We start from the raw sequence: 18,870 nt of genomic DNA, 5'->3' as shown, positions 1-18,870 counted from the left end.
CCAGGGATCAAACCTGCAACCTCATGGTTCCTAGTCAGATTTGTTTCCACTGCGCCATGACGGAACTCCAAAAGAAAAAATTTTCAATGGGCCACGTTCCCATCACCCTGACGAGACTATTTCTGTATACTTTAGAAATACTTTTGGGTACAGTACCTGTGTTGAAAACCCAGTTTCTGCCCAGTTACAAATCTCAATGGGAGGAGATGAGGGCTGCACAGTTGAAGTAGTTACAAAACTAGGGTGAAATCGTGTGTAACAAGTGCTAGATGGAGCATTTACAAAGTAGAGAAAATGGAGCCTAAACAGTCTTGGCTGCCAAACCTGCTTCAAGATACCATAACCAAAGAATGAGAAAATGTCCATTTTAGTTTTGGCTAAAACCCAAACTCCCTACTTTTAGCGACCCGCTGGTTGAATGACAAACATGGAGGAAATGTTCCTGGGCCCAATAACATCCACTGACCCAAGTGGAAGACAAGGATTCTTAGCCCATCAATGCTGATACAACCAGAGCTTCAAACAAGTTGGTCGTGAGAGGTTTTGCGAAGCTTTCTTCCCATTTGTCCCCTACTTAGCAATGGCTTGACACCCCTGTAGAGACAGGGCCAAAACAAACTCCAAGCTAGGCCTGAACATTTGGGCAAATACAAAAAAGCAAATCCCAGCCTTGAGGACGTTAAGTCCTCACTGTTCTCCCAGAACAAACGAAAGCCTGAGAAAAGCAAGCAGTGGTACATGTTTGTGCTGGGAAATTCTTAAAATGTGCCCTTTATTTGTGCAGAGTATGTATCAGATCTCCCCACTCAATGAAAAGCGCTGCCACCTTAACACTGGATGGCTTTCTCTTTTGTGTAAAGTGGTGTGGGGGCTGCTTTTCACCCAGGTGTGAGAATCAGGATCTTCTCATTCACACCTGCAATTCTAGTTTGAAAATCAAGATCCATGAATCTTAAAAATTATTTTCATCACTCACATCAAGTTTGAAAAATTAATGAACAAATTAAGAAATTTCTACTCTAACGTTGCCTACTTCTCTTGCCAACTAATATCAAGATTTTTTTTTCCAAATCAAAATACGATGACTTGCCCTGAGATTCTAGAAAATTTGGTAAACAATGATTTTCTCTAAATACGAAGGGTAAAATGGAATCACAGAATTTAGAACTATACACAAGTTTTGGAGATTTTTCAGTCCTTTTTCCTTTATTTTACAGTTGAGATTTGGGGTAATTAAGAGATTATCTAGATAAGGTAACTAATTAGTGGAAGAATCCCTCCCACGCTTGTGCCTGAGTGAACATTCAGCTAACATTTTTTGGACGTCTTGCCTATATTAAGAACTTGTATGTTCTTGTCTCTGGATTTACCAAGATGGGAAAACTTCTCAAGGAGTTTACATTCAAGTGGGTGCAGATTACTCATAGTTAAATCTTAGAAAAATGTTAAATATTTATTATTTAATACATTTTTCGGTTAAAAAAAACCCCAAGATCTACCATCTATATAACTCCCACTTCATTAACTGTGTCAGCTGAAGAAATATGGCCATAACGTGCTTCAGATCCTAAAACCTAAAGTAGCTCCTCATTATCCCAATACAAGTCATCCAGGGGACTAAGCTATGGATTGTGCAAGGCAGCAAAAGTGGTTTTAAACAGAAAATATTCACTGAATGAGTTTCCACTTAAAAGTTAGTGCCCTCTCCATATAGCTGGACAAAACTATAATTCAAAAAGATACATGGACCCCTATGTTCATTTTAGCACTATTCACGACAGCCAAGACATGGAAACAACCTAAACGTCCATCAACAGATGAGTGGATTAAGAAGATGTGGTACATATATGCAATGGAATACTACTCAGCCATAAAAAGAACAAAATAATGCCATTTGCAGCAACATGAATGGAACTAGAGACTCTCATACTAAGTGAAGTAAGTCAGAAAGAGAAAGACACATACCATATGATATCACTTATATGTGGAATCTAATGGCACAGATGAACCTATCTACAAAACAGAAACAAACTCGCAGACCTAGAGAACAGACTTGTAGTTGCCAAGGGAAAGGGTGGAGGAAGTGGGATGGATGGGGAGTTTGGGATCGGTAGATGCAAGTTATTTCATTTAGAATGGATAAGCAATGAAGTCCTGCTGTATAGCACAGGGAACTATATCCAGTCTCTTGGAATAGGACATGATGGAAGGTAGTATGAGAAAAAGAATGTATATATATATGGATGACTGGGTCACTATGCTGTACAGTAGAAATTAACACAACACTATAAATATACTTTAATAACAATAAAATTAAAAGAAATTAGTGCCCTTTCAAACATTCCTCCTCACTCAGGGGTGATGTTGGGTTTCACTCTTTGGGTCAACATCTTTGTTGGCCAGTCTTTCCCTGATCATTATAAACACCAACACAATGCCAACTAGTTGCAAAATAAAATCAAAACTCCTACTGAAATAATAAAGTCAATCAAATTGATGTTGAAGAACTGCTCAATCAGATGTAAAACTGTTGATAAGTGAAGAGCTACTAGAAATACAGTGTTCATGGAAGAAGAGAAAATTTCAAGGATGGTGACACATAAGTTACTTCAAGAAAGAACACTCTCAGTATCCTGGAATTAAGAGAAGACCTTAAACAAATTAATGAAGTTCTTGAATATTTTCCCCAAAACGATCCTCTTGGTAATCGTAGGATGAAACTCAGGCAAGAAGTGGAGGACATTGTATGTGCCAGCATATAATTTTGCCAGAAAAATCACACCTTCCAAAGGGGAATGACTATTTATGTCATCCTTTGTTCATTCTAAGAATAAAAACAGTTTTAATTTAAATATACATTTTATATACAAAATAAGATTAATTTATTTTTTAAGATTTTTAGCTTGATTCTATAAGATATAGTCCTCGTCACTTTTTTACTTGGACATCAGTTCTAATTTCAAATAGATTTTGTACCCAGGATTTTCAGTAAAGAAGATGACCTATGATTCTAGAAATGACAGACTGAGACCCAGAAAGCAGAGCATTTTTCTTGGGTCACACATCTGGTAAGGGCAGCACTAGCTCATGTGAGCCTTCCATCACCCAGAGATTGCTATTCTCTGTGCAAAGGGGTGAGAAATTGGCTTGCACGTCACGTGGCTTTTCAGTCAAGGTAAGAATGTGATGGCAGGAGAAGAAGTAAGACACTGAGGAAAGATCTTAAGGAAGATCAAATAAAATTTGTTTTCCCTTCACTTTAGCTAAAGAAATGACATGTCTAAAATTGATCCTAATCCAAAACGTACATTCCAGGGATAAGTCTTGCCCATTTTAAAGTGTTTTCTGGTGCAATTAAGAGACACACTTAAGATAGGGATTAGTCTTGATTATCCTGTTTAGAGTTCTTTTTTAAAGTGAGTACACAGAGGAAACTGTAACGCTCCCCAGCACCATCATCCCTGCAGCCTTGCTCCTTCCAGGAAGTGATATTACAAGGCTAAAAGGAGTTCCAAGTTTCTATGTGCTGAATGTTTGTCCTCCAAAAATTCAAATGTTGAAGCCCTAACCTCCAATGTGATGGGATTTGGAGGTGGGCCTTTGGGAGGTAATTAGGTTCAGATGGGATCAGTGTGGTGGGGCGGGCGCATGGTGTGGTTAGCGCCCTTCTAAGAAGAAGAGAGACTAATGCTCTGGCTCCTCAACAACACCCCCCTCCACCTTCCTCTTTCTTTCTCTCTCTGCAAGAAGGTGGTCATCGACAAGGAAGTTCTCACCAGCAACAGAAGTTGCCTTGATGTTGCACTTCCCAGCCTCCAAAGCTATGAGAAAATAGATGTTTTCTGTTTAAACCATCCGGTCTGTGGTATTTTGTTATGGCAGCCTGAGCTGACTAAGACCCAAGGTCTCCAAACCAAGCTTGAGTTCTTAAATGACCATTTGCCAGTACGCCACAATTTCTTCTTAGGCAGACATGAAGGAGATTGTTGGTGTCTGGAGCCAAGGGGCTAGAGATGGCCTGTCTCATGCAGAAGGACAGGAGCTGGTCAACCCTTCAGCATCTCAGAGGACAAAGCATCCATTGTATAACCTCTGGGCTGTGCCTTTGGCTCTAGCAACCACAACTTATGTCACTTTGGTCTGTCCAACAGCCCTGGGACTAATACAGTGGCAGTCAGTCTGAAGCAAAAATAGCAAGGCCACTGCTCTGTCCTTGGAAATATAGAAATATCATAGCCAACGTCTCACCTTGAGTCATTTTAGGGACTCACTGGAGAGAGTAAGGCATTTCTAGGCTATCGGGCCCCCACAGCACCAGAATCCAGTCCGCCAGATTAACTTGCTCCTCAGCATGGAACACGAGGAAGAGGCAACCATTTCTACCCTTGATCAGGGCCACTGGATGAGGACAAGATGGGCAAATCCAGACGGACATTCTTTTTATTTATTCATTTTTGGTCATGCTCACAGCATGTGGAAATTCCAGGGCCAGGGGGAAGAACCCTTGGCACCACAGCAGCGACAACACCAGATCCTTAACCCAGGAGCCACCATGGAACTCCAAATGAACATTCTTGAGCCTATAGAGGACCCCAGGAACTCCGAAGGACCAATGGAAGGTGTGAGAGTAATACCCAAAGTCTCGAGGTTCTTGGGAAACACTCGTGTGTGTACATGACTGGATTTGCTGAGTTCACAAGGAGGATGCATTCACTCTGGACGGCTGGAAATCCCAGATGACTGCTCACATCTTGAGTGGCTTCTTAGGCAGTGGAGAGAGGAATGGACAGCCGGCTCATTGTGGGACCACTCATTAGCAAGGCTTGAAGAGGAATTTCATTGCTTTTCCTATTCTGGGCTTTCTGATCGTGATGGCATCTGGAATAACCAGGCTGATGCAGAAGTGAAAAGAAACTGACGTGATCAGAGGTTCAGTGGATTCAGATGTCTGAGAACCTGCCTTTACAGCCATGCCCTGTGGGTCTTTAACACTTGGCATTTTGGAGATTTTCTGGGTCAAGAGCTGTTTCTAGATACATTTATGTTTCCTTCCTTCCTTCTTTTCTTTCTTTTTTGCTTTTTAGAGCCGCACCCGCAGCATATGGAAGTTCCCAGACTAGGGGTCGATTCAGAGCTACAGCTGCTGGCCACAGCCACAGCCACAGCAACACGGGATCCAAGCCATGTCTGCAACATACACCCCAGCTTAAGGCAACACCGGATCCTTAACCCACTGCGAGAAGCCAGGGATAGAACCTGCATCCTCATGGATCCTAGTCAGGTTCATTAACCACCTAGCTACGAAGGGAACTCCTATGTTTCAATTTAATTATTAAAATAGATATTGCATTCACATGGTGCAGACATAAGAGACATAACCTTTTAGTTCAGTTATTTACAGCAAATGTTGCCCTCCTGCTTCTGTCCTTCACTGTCCAGTTGCTGACCATATACTCATACCACCACATTATCAATGTTCTTTGTATCCTTCTAGAGGTTTTTTTTGTTTGTTTGTTTTTGTTTTTGAGTTTTGGGGTTTTTTTTGCGCAAATTAGCAATATAAATAGATATCCTCACCTCCTCTTTTCACCCAAAACTAACATATTAAAACATTTTGCTTTGTTTTCTTTTGGGATTTTTATTTAATTTTTCTGCTTTTGTGTGTGGGGGGGGTTAACTTAAAAATTTGTTACTGGGCGTTCCCATTTTGGCGCTGGGGAAATAAATCCAACTATTATCCAAGGGGATGTGGCCTCACTCAGTAAGTCGGGGATCCAGCATTGCAGTGAGCTGTGCTGTAGGTTGCAGATATGGCTGTGGCATAGGCCAGCAGCTATAGCTCAGATTCGACCCCTAGCTGAGAAATTCCATATGCTGCAAGTGTGGCCCCCCCCCAAAAAAGGGGGGGGGAATGTGTTACTGAAAAAATTGGTTGTCTTTGACACTCTTCCATATTAACAGTTTTATTATTATTTCAAGGGTTGGATGGTATTTCATTGTATGAATATACTGTCATTTTTTAAATAGTTCATTATAACTTTAATTGAGGTTGTATACAATATTTTGCTATTGCAAATAACTTGGCAAGAATTGAACCAGGAGAAGCTTGCACAATGGTCATTTTGTACATGTGCAAGTACAATTGGAAAATAAATTCCCAGACGTGGAAAAGGATATATAGATTCATATTCTGATAGATATTATGTGTCTGAGTGTGTGTATGTGTGTGACTTTTTTGTGACTGATTTTGGAGTCATTTTTCAGAAATGCAAAGGTAATACAGAGTTCCCATTTACCCCTAACAATACTGTATTTTTTCTATACATACATTAAAAATGTTTATGTAGTAAACGATATCCAGTCCAGGGGAACAGACAAGCAACAAGCTCCTCACCATGTGGTAAAATTCAGCAGTCCAAAGGCTTCCAGTGCTGGTCAGAATGGAGGGTGTTCCACTGATTTCAACAAAAATTCTAGATTTAAAAAAAAAAAAAAAGGAAGTTCCCATTGTGGCTCAGTGGTAGTGAGACTGACTAGTATCCATGAGGATGTGGGTTTAATCCCTGGCCTCCCTCAGTGGGTTAAAGATCTGGTGTTGCTGTGGCTGTGGCGTAGGCCAGCAGCTGTAGCTCCAATTCAACCCCTAGCCAGGGATTGTCCATATGCTGTGGGTGCGTTCTAAAAAGAAAAGAAAAGAAAAAAAAAAGCAAATTCCTGAGGGCTCTGAGAAAATAAAGACTAGCAGGCAGTTGGGGAAGGAAGGAAGTCCAGACATAAATGATCAGTATCATAGTATCTTATCTTAGTTTTTCGTTTTTTTGGGGATTTTTTTTTTTCCTCCTGGCTTTGGCCTGAGGGTGATCTAGGTGCTAAACTGTGTGGCAAAAACTGAAAAAAAATCTTTTTTCCGGCCATAAGACTAGGCAAAGGGGTCCTTATGAGCCAGAAACTATGGAAGAAACCTCATTGCTTTCTCTTTTTTCTCTCTCTTCTACCACCACTGCAGTGACAGCAATAATATTAACCCATAAAACTGGAAAGAGAAGCTTCTGTGATTCTGAGGTCAGGACAAAAACAAATAATGAGAATAATTCCCACTATTTTTTGTCACTTTTCTCTTACCACTTTGTCCCTAGGGTAGCACCATCACATGGAACTGGTGATAGCATGGTGTGAGGTGGATACCAAAACTCAGAGAAACTATATTTCTTGTCAGAGGAAATAAGCCCATCAAATTAGGTGGGTGGGTGGGTGGGTATGATTCTAGAGAGAAGAGAGCTAAAGAAGTAGCCACTACAGTTCTGTGTAGGAATCAGTATGAACCCCAAGCTCACCTTTGAATTGTATACATGTGGAACAGACCAAAAAAGCAGGGTAAAGACTTTGAGAACTGAACTATGATATAAAGACTGAACAAGACCAGATTAAACTCTGAGTGGTATATACTTGAGTAGATCCATATAGCATAGCAAAGGCTTTGAAGACCAAACTGATGTTGGACCAACCATCCATGATAGGTGAAAATTAACTCGTAGTCTGAACATAATCAGTTTGACTGCCTGCTGAGACAAAAAAATAAAGAAATAAAAACATTCTCCAAGCGATTTTAATAGGACTCAGACTCTCACAACATAATATATCAAAGTATTTAGGATACAATATAAAATTACTCAACATGCCAACAACCAGGAAAATGCGGCCAATGCTTAAGAAAAGACAATTAGCAGATGCCAACCCTATGGAATACCTAAGTGTTGGAATGATCAGACAAAGATGTTAAAGCAGTATTATAACCACACCCCCATGAGGTATATATACACACTTTTGATAAGAATATAGACGTACTCATCAGAGAAAAAGAAACCATTTTTTAAAGGGCTGAAAGTGTAGAACTAAAAATATGATAGCTTCAATAAAAATGCATTGGATGGGCTCAACAGTGGAATGAAGATAACAAAAGAAAAAGTGAGTGAATTGGAAGATAGATGAATAATGGTTTTCCAATCTGAAGAATAGAGGAAAAAAATTTTAAACAAATAAATTGAATTTTAAGAACTTGTAAGATGATATCAAAAGTTTAGCATTTATGTCATTGAAGTCCCAGAATGAGAGAAGAGCTATTGGTACAGAAAAAATATTTGAAGAAATAAGAATGAAAACTTTCCACATTTTATAACAGGTATAGATTTACAAATTGAAAACACTCAGTGAACTCCAAACAAGATGAACTCAGTGAGAACCAGCAAATCATAACCAAACTGATGAAAAACACATGGGAAGAAAAAAAATCTTGAAAACAGCCAGAGAAAAATGACACATTACATATGAGACATCAGTCAAATGACTGCAGGTTTCCTATCAGGAACTGTGGAAGCCAGAAGACAATGGAACAGAACTTCTAACACGCTGAAAGAGTTGTCAGCCCAGGCTTTAAATCCACCGACTATAACCCCAAGGCAAATTGGAGATATTTTCAGATTAAGGAAAGGTAAGAATTTGTTGCCAGAGGATCTGCACTAAAGGAAATCCTGAAGAAAAGTCTTCAGGCTGAAAGGAAATGACATCAAAGAGAAACCTAAAATTTCAGGAATGAAGATGAAGAACAGAAATTCTAAAACTCTCCCTAAGAATAATAAGCGATTTTCCTTGTCTTAAGTTCTTGAACATATGCACGATCATTAAGAGCAAAAATCATTTTATATTGTTTAGTGCCACTGGAATTCTCATCTATTGCTGGTGGGAATGCAAATACTGCCATTTTGGAAAGCTATTTGGCAGTTTCTTATAAAGACAAACATACACGTACCATATAACCCAGAAATCCCATTCCTAAATATTTACCTTAGAGAAATGAAAGCATATTACACAAAAACTTGTATGGAGATTTTTTTTTTTCTTTTTAGGGCTGCCCTCGCGGCATATGGAGGTTCCCAGGCTAGGGACGAATCAGAGCTGTAGCCACTGGCCTACATCACAGACACAGCAACATCAGATCCGAGCCACATCTGTGACCTAGACCACAGCTCAGGCAACCCCGGATCCTTAACCCACTGAGCGAGGCCAGAGATCAAACCTGCATTCTCATGGATGCTAGGCAGATTTGTTTCCACTGAGCCACAACAGGAACTCCAGTATGCAGATGTTTACAGCAGTTTTATTCATAATCACCATACTAGAAGCAATCCAAACATCCTTCAACTGGTGAATGGATAAACAATCGCAGGTACCTCCACACAACAGAAAATAGTCTACAATTTATATGACCTTCTGCAAAAGGCAAAACTATAGAGATGGAGAACAGTTTGTCAAGGGTTAGGGGTGGAGGGAAAAGTTGACTGCAAAACGCATCACAAGGGAATCGGGGGAGTGATAGAATTTTCTGTACCTTGATCATGGTGGTGATTTCATGACTCTGTACACTTCTCAAAACTCAAAACTGAATACCAAACAAGTTCATTGTTCTCAATGTAAATTTATTTCAAAATTTTTAATTAGCAGTCTGTTCATTTCTTCAATTTCACATGTCCGTCAAGTCAACATACACATTTCTAAAAGCTGAGTGCACATGGGACTCGTGCATATTTTAAGTATTTAAAAAGTGACCAAGGGAGCTTGTTTTTGTTTTTGCTTTTGCTTTTTAAGGCTGCACCCACTGCATATGGAGGTTCCCAGACTAGGGGTTAAATCAGACCTACAGCTGCCAGCCTACATCTCAGCCATAGCAACTCAGGATCCGAGCTACATCTGTCACCTACACCACAGCTCGTGGCAAAGCCGGATCCTTAACCCACTGAGTGAGGCCAGGGATCGAACCTGAAACCGCATGGTTACTGGTCAGATTTGTTTCTTCTGGGCCACAACAGGAACTCCGAGGGAGCTTGTTTTAAAAAAATTTTTACTGTGTGTTCTTTTGGAAGTAAACTTAATGCATCTGATACTCACAATGAATTTCATCATCTGCTTAAAGTGAGGTAAGTCCACAACTCTGATGATTTTCAAGGATTTTTTTTTCCTGTAGTTCTGACCAAGAGTAGGTCGGGTTAGTTATTCTCCTGGCCCTTTCCAATACCATGACTGGAAGAAATAAAAATGTGAGAGGCCTCCTAAGCAGTTCAAGGCTCCAGCCTGGCCATTGGAGAAACCCACATTCTCTGACTTAGTAAAGAGGACCTGCCCTTTCTTAGACTGTGCTCCAAGCTAAAGGTCACTGGGGCCTGAGCCTTGTTGAGCTGGATCACGGCCACATCCCTCCTCTCACCCTGCCAGCCCTGATGTCAAGTGCAAACAGCAGCACCAGGAAAAGGAGGAAGTGGCCTTTGTCTCAGCCTGGTGCTTAGTGATATATGTCAGAGATGACACCTATTCAACAAACCAGGTAAACTGTGCACCTTGTGCTGGCTGCCGTCTCCCCTACAGTTAGCTCAGGTGCTCTGCTGGCCAGTTTGCACATCCTGGTCACATTTCCCAGGCCTCACTTTCATAAGCTGTGTTTCAGGTTTGTTAGTCTTTCAAAAATTGCAACTCTGCCCTTGTCCTTCCCAGGATGGTGCTCCAAACTTTACTCAAAACTTCCTGGAAAAACAAAAAAAACGAAACAAACAAACCAAAAAACCAGTGGATGCAAACCTCATTGTTATCAATCATAGAATATTATGAATGTCTAGCAGGATAGGGTTTCCCTGTAACCCAATGAGGCTTCTACAGATTGAAGTCTTCTTTTGCAGAAAAGCTAATCCACCCCTCTTTTGAGACACACAACACACACACACACACACACATCACAACATATACCACACACACTACTCATACACACTTGCCAATTTCTCTTGCCATTCTTATTGGCAATTAGTGGGATTTTTTTTGTTTTGTTTTTTTGGTCTGGTGAGCAATCTAATATTCACCCTCCTGGGTTCCTAAAATTACCTTTGCTTTAATGCAGTGATTCTGGGAGGCATAAGCTTGACCTTAATTGCTTAATTGCTGGATATCAAAACCATCCCTGGGCGCGCCAAGCTCCTACTGAAGCATTTTCTTTTCTTTCTATAGCACACAGACACTTCTGTTTATCTCCCAGCTCTGTCCAGCACTCCCTGTCTTTACCAAAGAAGGCAGAGCCTTAACACAAGTGAAGGATATTTTTCAATAAGCATTCATGTAGTAAATAAGAAGAAATAGAATGTAATATGAATATCCCCTCCTATTGCCAACATACACTGCGTTTTTTCTTTTTCTGGGGCTCTCACTGCACCTGGAAAGGATCGATGGATACTGCTAGACTTTTAAAATAAAGTATACGTCAAATTCAAATTGTTAATTGCCTTATGACTCAGACGTCAAAGAGTATCCACTGATGAGAAAGAATCCAGAGAATCCTTTCTCCAAGCCATTCTCCATCCTCTGCCAGCCTCATCCTTTGCCCTCTGATCTAGCTGTTGAAGAAGAGCAACAGGTCAGGACTGACAAGCCCCTCAGACAGCCTCATCTGTCACACCACGCCAGGCTCCTCCTTAGGGATTCCGTGACTGCACCATAGGAGTGGAAATGTTTTAAGAAATGTATAGGTCCGTGTCCCTAAGTCCTCAACCCACATCAGGTCAAAAATGTTTCATTTACCCACATTCCACATTAAATTCAACTTCTATATGGCTACGTAAGAGCTAGAAGCAGTTAAGAGAATAAATAGCAGCTGATACAATGTTTTGTAGGCATTTAATGAAGGGTTCATCAGTTTTGATTTTCCAATTTTCTTGTCATATTTTGAAATCAATACATTTCTTTTTGTTTCCCAAACATTCCCACTGTTCCCCATAAAGCTGTACCCCTGAGGCACCGAATCTATAGTGCTCAGTGGACACAATGGCCTTGTGCAAGTGCCTCTGGACCAAATCCTTGAAACATACAACTCAAGATGCTTTTACCGCCCATGGGGACAATAATGTTTGAATAGAGGAGAAACCCAGGGCCCTAACACACACTGGCAGTTGGTTTCACTTAGATAATTCACTCAATCTTTACCATAGCCTTTGAGGTTTTCGTTATCCTCCTCACACAACAGAAAGGAAAAATAAAGCCCAAGAGGACTTACTGACTTGTCCAAGGTCCCATCACTAGCAAGTGGGCTTTTGAACCCAAGGCTCATGGTCCCAAAGTCAACGTTTTCAGCTGAGTCATGTCTTCTGCAGAAAGTCACAGCTGTCCTCCCTGATATTTAAAGTTAGATAGTCTGCAGTGGTTGTTGCTGTGGTGCGGGTTCAATTTCTGACCCAAGAACTTCCACATGCTGTGGTCATGGCAAAGAAAGAAAGAAAGAGAGAGAGGGGAGAGGGAGAGAGAGAGAAAGGAAGGAGAAAGAAAGAAAGAAAAGAAAGAAAGGAAGGAAGGAAGGAAGGAAGAGAAAGAAAGAGAGAGAGAGAAAGAAAGAAAAGGGAAAAGGCCAGATGACAACAGAGAAGAAAATAAGTGGGTTTGTCGCCTGGGCAGAACGGAAACATAATAATAATCCATCAAGAAGCTTTTCAGGGAACACTAATGTCAACAGACCATCAAGTGTGAACTAATGGAACAGCAAATATAATTACTGCAGCAGGAAAATTCCAGTTTAAAATACAGATTAATCTCAAAATACAGCAGTCCCTGTTATTATTCTTATTTGAGAAGGGAAATTAACTTATAAGGAAATTAACTTATAAAGACCTTTGCAAGAAATAAAAATATGTATACTTCTTGCCACAAAAAAATAAAATCAAGTTAGATAAATTGTTGCCTATTTTAATGCTTACTTAACACTCTGTACATTCACAGATCTGTTATTATTATTTAGAATGTATTCATGCATTTTTTTCTGTCTTTATCTTTCTGTCCAAAATGGCCTTATTAAGCTGTAAATAGTATTCCTAATGTAAGGGTTACTTGTTCTGTTTTGTTTTTGCAGGGCTGGGGTCTAGCTACCTTCTCTTCTCTCTCTCAGCTTCATTCATTGTGAGGAATCTCTCCCCTGTATGCCTACATCACATACCTCCCTTGGCCCTGGGAACCCAATATCCCTTCATTGTCCCACGTTATCTGGTTTCTCTCAATTTATGCTCTGGGATCTTTAGGTTAAGATTGGGCCATGTGCCGCTTGCTTTCTCCTTTAGCCCTGAGGTCTAGTAGTGAGTCCTGGTTTCCAATTCTTTGAAGCCAACCAGTTATCACTCCACTTCTCAGTCTGTTTCTAAAATGGAAATCATAGTTGCCCTGCTTAGCTCACAGGATTAGTAGAAAGATGAGAAGGCAAGCCGATGCATGTGTAAGTGCTTTGCAATCTAGAAAATACTATGTCCATACACAGGGTGATTAGCTGAAGTGCTGCTGACTGACCCTGGCAGGAGAAGCAGGTCCCTGGTCTTTTGCCAAACTGAAGATATTCATGGGCTGTAAACAGTTCAACCACTACTGAACTGGGCTTCCTAGATCCCAGCGGCTGAGTGAACCCAGGCATCAGATACGATGGGACAGCCGGTTCAGCGGTCAGGTTCCAGGAGAGCAAGGGAAAACTGTCAGCCAGTGGCAGTCTTGTGAGAGTTTTGTGAGCCTTCCAGCCCTTCAGGAAATGAGAGAGAACCTCAGTCCCTGAGGGTACCATCGAATCACTAAGTACCTAGAATGTTCTGAGCACCATTAGCAGCACTCAAACAGGCACCCTCCCCTCAGCACTTACCCTAAGAAAACATCACAGGTGCAAACACAGAGGCTGGTTCACAGAGAAGACACTTTGCTAAACTCTTTGCTTCCAAGTCCTAGACTGTCAGGGTGAAGAGTTTGTCATGGTGGATGGGCTGAAGCACCATGAAAGCTTCTGGAAGAAGTTGGGACTGGGGAGAGACTGGATGGGAAAGAGGCTCCAGACTCAGGATGAAGCAGCAGGCAGGGAACAAATCAGATTCTTCAACTAGTACATCTGGGCTGAGCCAGGAGACTACTTGCTAGGGAAAGGGATTCCCTCCACTCCATGACTCCAAGGGGAGCAAAGACCCCACCTATAATAGAATCCCAGGCAGAGAAAGACCCCCGGGCACCCCAGGCCCAACACAGCTGCACTTCAGCCTGCCCCAGACCTAAAGCCTCCCCCAAGTCTAACATCCAGTCAGCCAAGCAGCCCATTCTTTCAGCTCTTTTCCAAAACCCCCAGCTTCTGCACACAAGACTCCACGTCTCCTAGAATGGCCCTCCTTTGGTGCTCCCCGAAGTCCCCAATCCGACAGATGAGTCTCTCCTCCCCCACAAAGCCTAGGTGCCCACCGCAACATCCTGCAAGGCCCAGCTCCTATGAGGTCATGGAAGACTTGAGGCATGCGTCACCTACGTGGCGCCATTTTCCTGTCTTGTAGAGCAAGCTTTTCTAGAAAAACAAGTGTGTGTTTGTGTGTGTGTTTGGTCTGGGTTCCCCAAAAAAGCGGAGCCTGGGTCAAGGACATCCGTGCAGGTAGTTTATTTGGAGGGTGGCACCAGAAAGCAGAAATGAGAGAGGACAGGATGCAAGAGGGGAAGGAAGGGAAGCCAACAAGGGGGCATCATAAAGCGGCTTCCACCTTGAGCAAGGGGGCTTCAATCCCACGGGAATCCTCTAAGGAACCATGTGGAATGTGCCTGGGCATTGTTCAAACTGAAGAGGGAACAACTTCCCGCCACAGGATAGGGTTGCCCCGGAGCGTTAATCTTCAGGTCACACCTGGCAAGGCTGAGTGAACTTCAGTTTTCAAGAAAGCCTGGAGGCAGCCAAGAGCTACTCCTTTTTGGGTGCGTTGCGCCCCAGGTCCCAAGATCTGTGCAGTGACCACGTGTGTACTTCCTCCAGCCTCAAGACTGTAAACTCCCTGAGTGCAAAAATCACATAAAGAGAAGAAAAGCCAGGCAAATGGTCTCAATGGTAGAGTAGCATGATTTTATCTAGAAAATTGAGATCCCTTGTTCTTTTAACTCAATGGCATTCTATCAATTCCTTACCCCTATACTCTATTGAACAATAAAACCCTTAGACCATTTACCTGGCATAAATATCACCTAAGGAAATCATATAAGAAAAATAATTGTCTTCCTTTGTTCACAGGCAGCAGCTGCTTCTCTCACCATCTCTGGGATGTAATCTACAGAAAGCGAAGTGGGGAAATCTTACTTTTGTGTCTCAGATCCTTTGCTGACCCTCACTCTGCCCTCCTTCAATAAGCAGGGTCAGACCAGAGGGCCAGACCAACCTTAGGCTAGTCGGTTAACCTCTTCCCCGTCTCAGATTCTCCATCTGATAGCATGGGGATAGTTACTGTGCTGACAGCCCAGGGATGCTGTGAGCATTAAATACACTAGTGTTAGAAAAGACGCTTGTTAAACTATAAGGGCTATTCAAATCCCAGCCATGGGTACGGAGCCCTGGCTAGCGGGCTTCCTCAGCCTGCAGCAAGCCCTGTGGTGCCCCACCAGATGGACTGCTTCCTTTCTTGGAAGATACAGCTCAGGTATTACACTCCCTAAGAGCACATGCCCCATCTTACCCTGGATTGTTATTGATGTGGGTGTCATATGCATTTCCAGTCCTCCACTGACCACAGTGCCTTGCACATTTCATTTTTACAGTACATTAAAGTGGTTCTCAACCTCTCCCTAGGGAAAGTAGTGGCTCCCTGGCGTGACCCCCACAGGTGCAGACCTGGCTCTTTCATCACAGGTGCTTTCTCTCCTCACACCCTCCAGCCTGCTCCCACTGCTCCCTGCGCCCCCTGCATGCTGTCTCCCCAAGTTGCAATACACACCCCCACCTTGACTTTCTCCATCCACCTCGCATCCATTATTTTAGAGTCAGCTTCACTGCACTCTTCCATGAAATCCTTCTTTGTCCAAGGCTCCTTTGCCCAAGCATTGCACAAGTGTCTTTTTTGTGGAGTTTTTTGGTTTTATGAATGTGCACTCAGTGAAGTACTGTGCAAGAGGCAGGAAGCACAGTGGTAAACCCAACAGACTTGATCCCTTCCCACATGGATCTAGAGATCTTACTCCTAATAATGGTCTTCAACTTAAACAATTTGCCTTGAGAGTTTTTCCTTTAGGCTATTTTAGGCATGGACCTTGTATAGACCCATCTTGAAAGCTAGATCTTTGAGTAAGCCTTCTCCGTACTCTCTCTTTCTCAAGCAGAATAGCATGTGGCACATAACAAGCGTGTGTCAAAATAGTTCATGCCTCCACTCTTGGCTGTAAAGCAAATAAACATATGGGAAATGTTCCCAAACTGTGATAAAATTCAGCAGAATGATCAATTTAAAGAAATTAAAAATGCATGAGCACGATTTGGTACAGATCTGACTTACAGACACAAAAGGCTTAGGTCAAGACTCCTAGAGAAACAAAAGCTAATGCAAGTTAATATCCTTTGGAAATACTGCCGTTTGAAGAAAGTCTAGTACACTAAGGATCCAGAACCCGAGACAGATGTGTGTTTCTAGTTCGAAGGGTGAGAGATGAGGTGTGGTCTCAAGCATTAATGAAAATCAGCTGCCATCTTGTGGCCAGAAATAGAAACTCAGGGATTTAACTAGGCTGAAAAATACTGCATTGGGAATCAAATACTATAGAATTGCATCCACAAGCAACACAGTCCACTCAAATGGGCACAGTGTACTCCCACATTAATCCTCAAAACATTTCTTTGCTCTAATCTATGACATCCTTACAGATGTAACCCCTCGTTCACACACATACGTAACATTTACAAGCCTCCTAAACAACCTCTTCCTCCACTCTAATCTACAGGGCTGGTTGTCACCTTACCCTAAATCCAGTGTTGATTAACTCCTAAAACTCCAAGGGAGGTTTCCATCTCTGAAGACTGAAGATGACCTCACAGATATTTCAAGGGTATAAGGAGATACACAATTTCCTTTCATGAACAAATAAAATTGTAATAACAAGGGAATGGATGTTTGCTAAAAGCTGACTATGTTAAGTAAGTGTTAAATATTTTATCATTTATAATACGTATATTTTGTGATATCATAAATTAAATGATTTCTACTTTATGGCATTATTTAAAATTATTTATATTTTATAAAATTGATAATTTTTAATATCCTATAATCAGATTAAGTGACCAATTTTGTCAGTACTGGAAAATTCAGAATCTGCCCCAAACTAAGAGTTACTCAATAGAAGAGGTCAATATAAACATAATCATGTTTTACGGCAGATATTATATATTTGGATGCTTTTTAAAAGATTACATATCTACCAATTAAAAGACAGAGACTGTCAGAGTAGATTTTGAAAAAAAAGAGAGAGACCCAATTATATGTTGTGTACAAGAAACTCACTTTAAATAAAAGCCACACATAGATTAAAAGTAAATGAAGAAAGATATACTGTGTTAAAATTAATCAAAAGAAAGTAGAATTAGCTCTATTAATTTCAGAAAGAATGGACTTCAGAGTAAGAAAAATTACCATGGAAAAAGAGGAGTATTACATAATTACAAAGAATCGATTTTCAAGAAAAGAAAACTGTCCTTAACGTACATCACCTAACGACAGAGAATCAAAGTATGTGAGGCAAAAAGTGATAGAACCACAGAGAGGTGATGAAACTGATGAATCCCCCAGGTAGTTAGAGATTCAACATCCTTTTATCAGAAAGGGGCAGATCCAGCAGGCAGAAAATCAGTAAGGATAGTTGAACTCAACACCACCACCAATGAACTGGATGTGACAGACATTCTACAGAATATACATTCTTCTCAAGCTCACATGGAACATTCACCCAAGACAGACTGCATTCTGGGCCATAAAACACACTTTGAAATTAAAAACTACAAGACCATTTACATTAGCACCCCCCCAAATGAAATACTTAGGTATACATCTAGCAAAGTATGTTTAAGATCTATATGAGGAAACCTACAAAACTGATGAAAGAAATAAAAGGAGAACCAAATAAATGGAGGGATATTCCATATTCATGGATAGGAAGGCAATATCGTTACGATGTCAGTTCTTCCCAACTTGATATGTAGATCCAATGCAATTCCAGTTAAAATCCCAGGAAGTCATTTTGTGATTATTGACAAACTGATTCTAAAGTTACATGGAGAGGTAAAACAAAACAAACAGAATAACCAACTCAATATTGAAGGGAAGAACAAAGTCAAAGAACTATGACAACCGGACTTGAAGATAAAGCTACAGAAATCAAGATAGTAGGGTAACGAAAGAATAGACAAATACATCATCAGTGGAACAAAATAAAGAGCCCAGAAATAGACTCACATAAATATAGTCAACTGAGTTTTGACAAAGGAGCAAAGGCAACACAATGGGAGAAAAAAGGTAGTCATTTCAACAGTGGTGCTGGAACAACATCCACCTGCCAAAAAAATGAAACTAGACATTGACCTTATACTTTTTACAAAAATTAACTCAAAATGAATCATAGATCTAAATATAACATGCAAGACTATAAAGCTAGAGGATGACACAGAAGAAAATCTAGATGACCAACCTTGGGTTTAGCAATGACTTCTTAGAAACAACGCCAAAGGCGCAACCCATGAAAGAAATACTTGATCAGCTGGAGTCCATTAAAATTAAAAATCAAGTTTTTCTGCTCTATGAAGGACACTGTCAAGGGAATGAAAAGACAAGACACAGATAGGATGTAAAGATTTGCAAAAGACGTATCAGGTAAATGACTATTATTCAAATGTACAGAGAACACTTAAGAGCTCAACAAAAGAAAACAAACAACTCAATTAAAAAATGGGCCATGACCTTAACAGATATCTTACCAAGAAGATATACAGATGGCAAATAAGCGTACGAAGGGTGCTCCACATCATATGTCACCAAGGAA

This window comes from Sus scrofa, chromosome 14 (assembly GCF_000003025.6).
Source record: "Sus scrofa isolate TJ Tabasco breed Duroc chromosome 14, Sscrofa11.1, whole genome shotgun sequence".
Classification (NCBI taxonomy): domain Eukaryota; kingdom Metazoa; phylum Chordata; class Mammalia; order Artiodactyla; family Suidae; genus Sus; species Sus scrofa.
The sequence above is the reverse complement of the archived record's forward strand: the minus strand, read 5'-3'. Positions refer to the sequence as shown.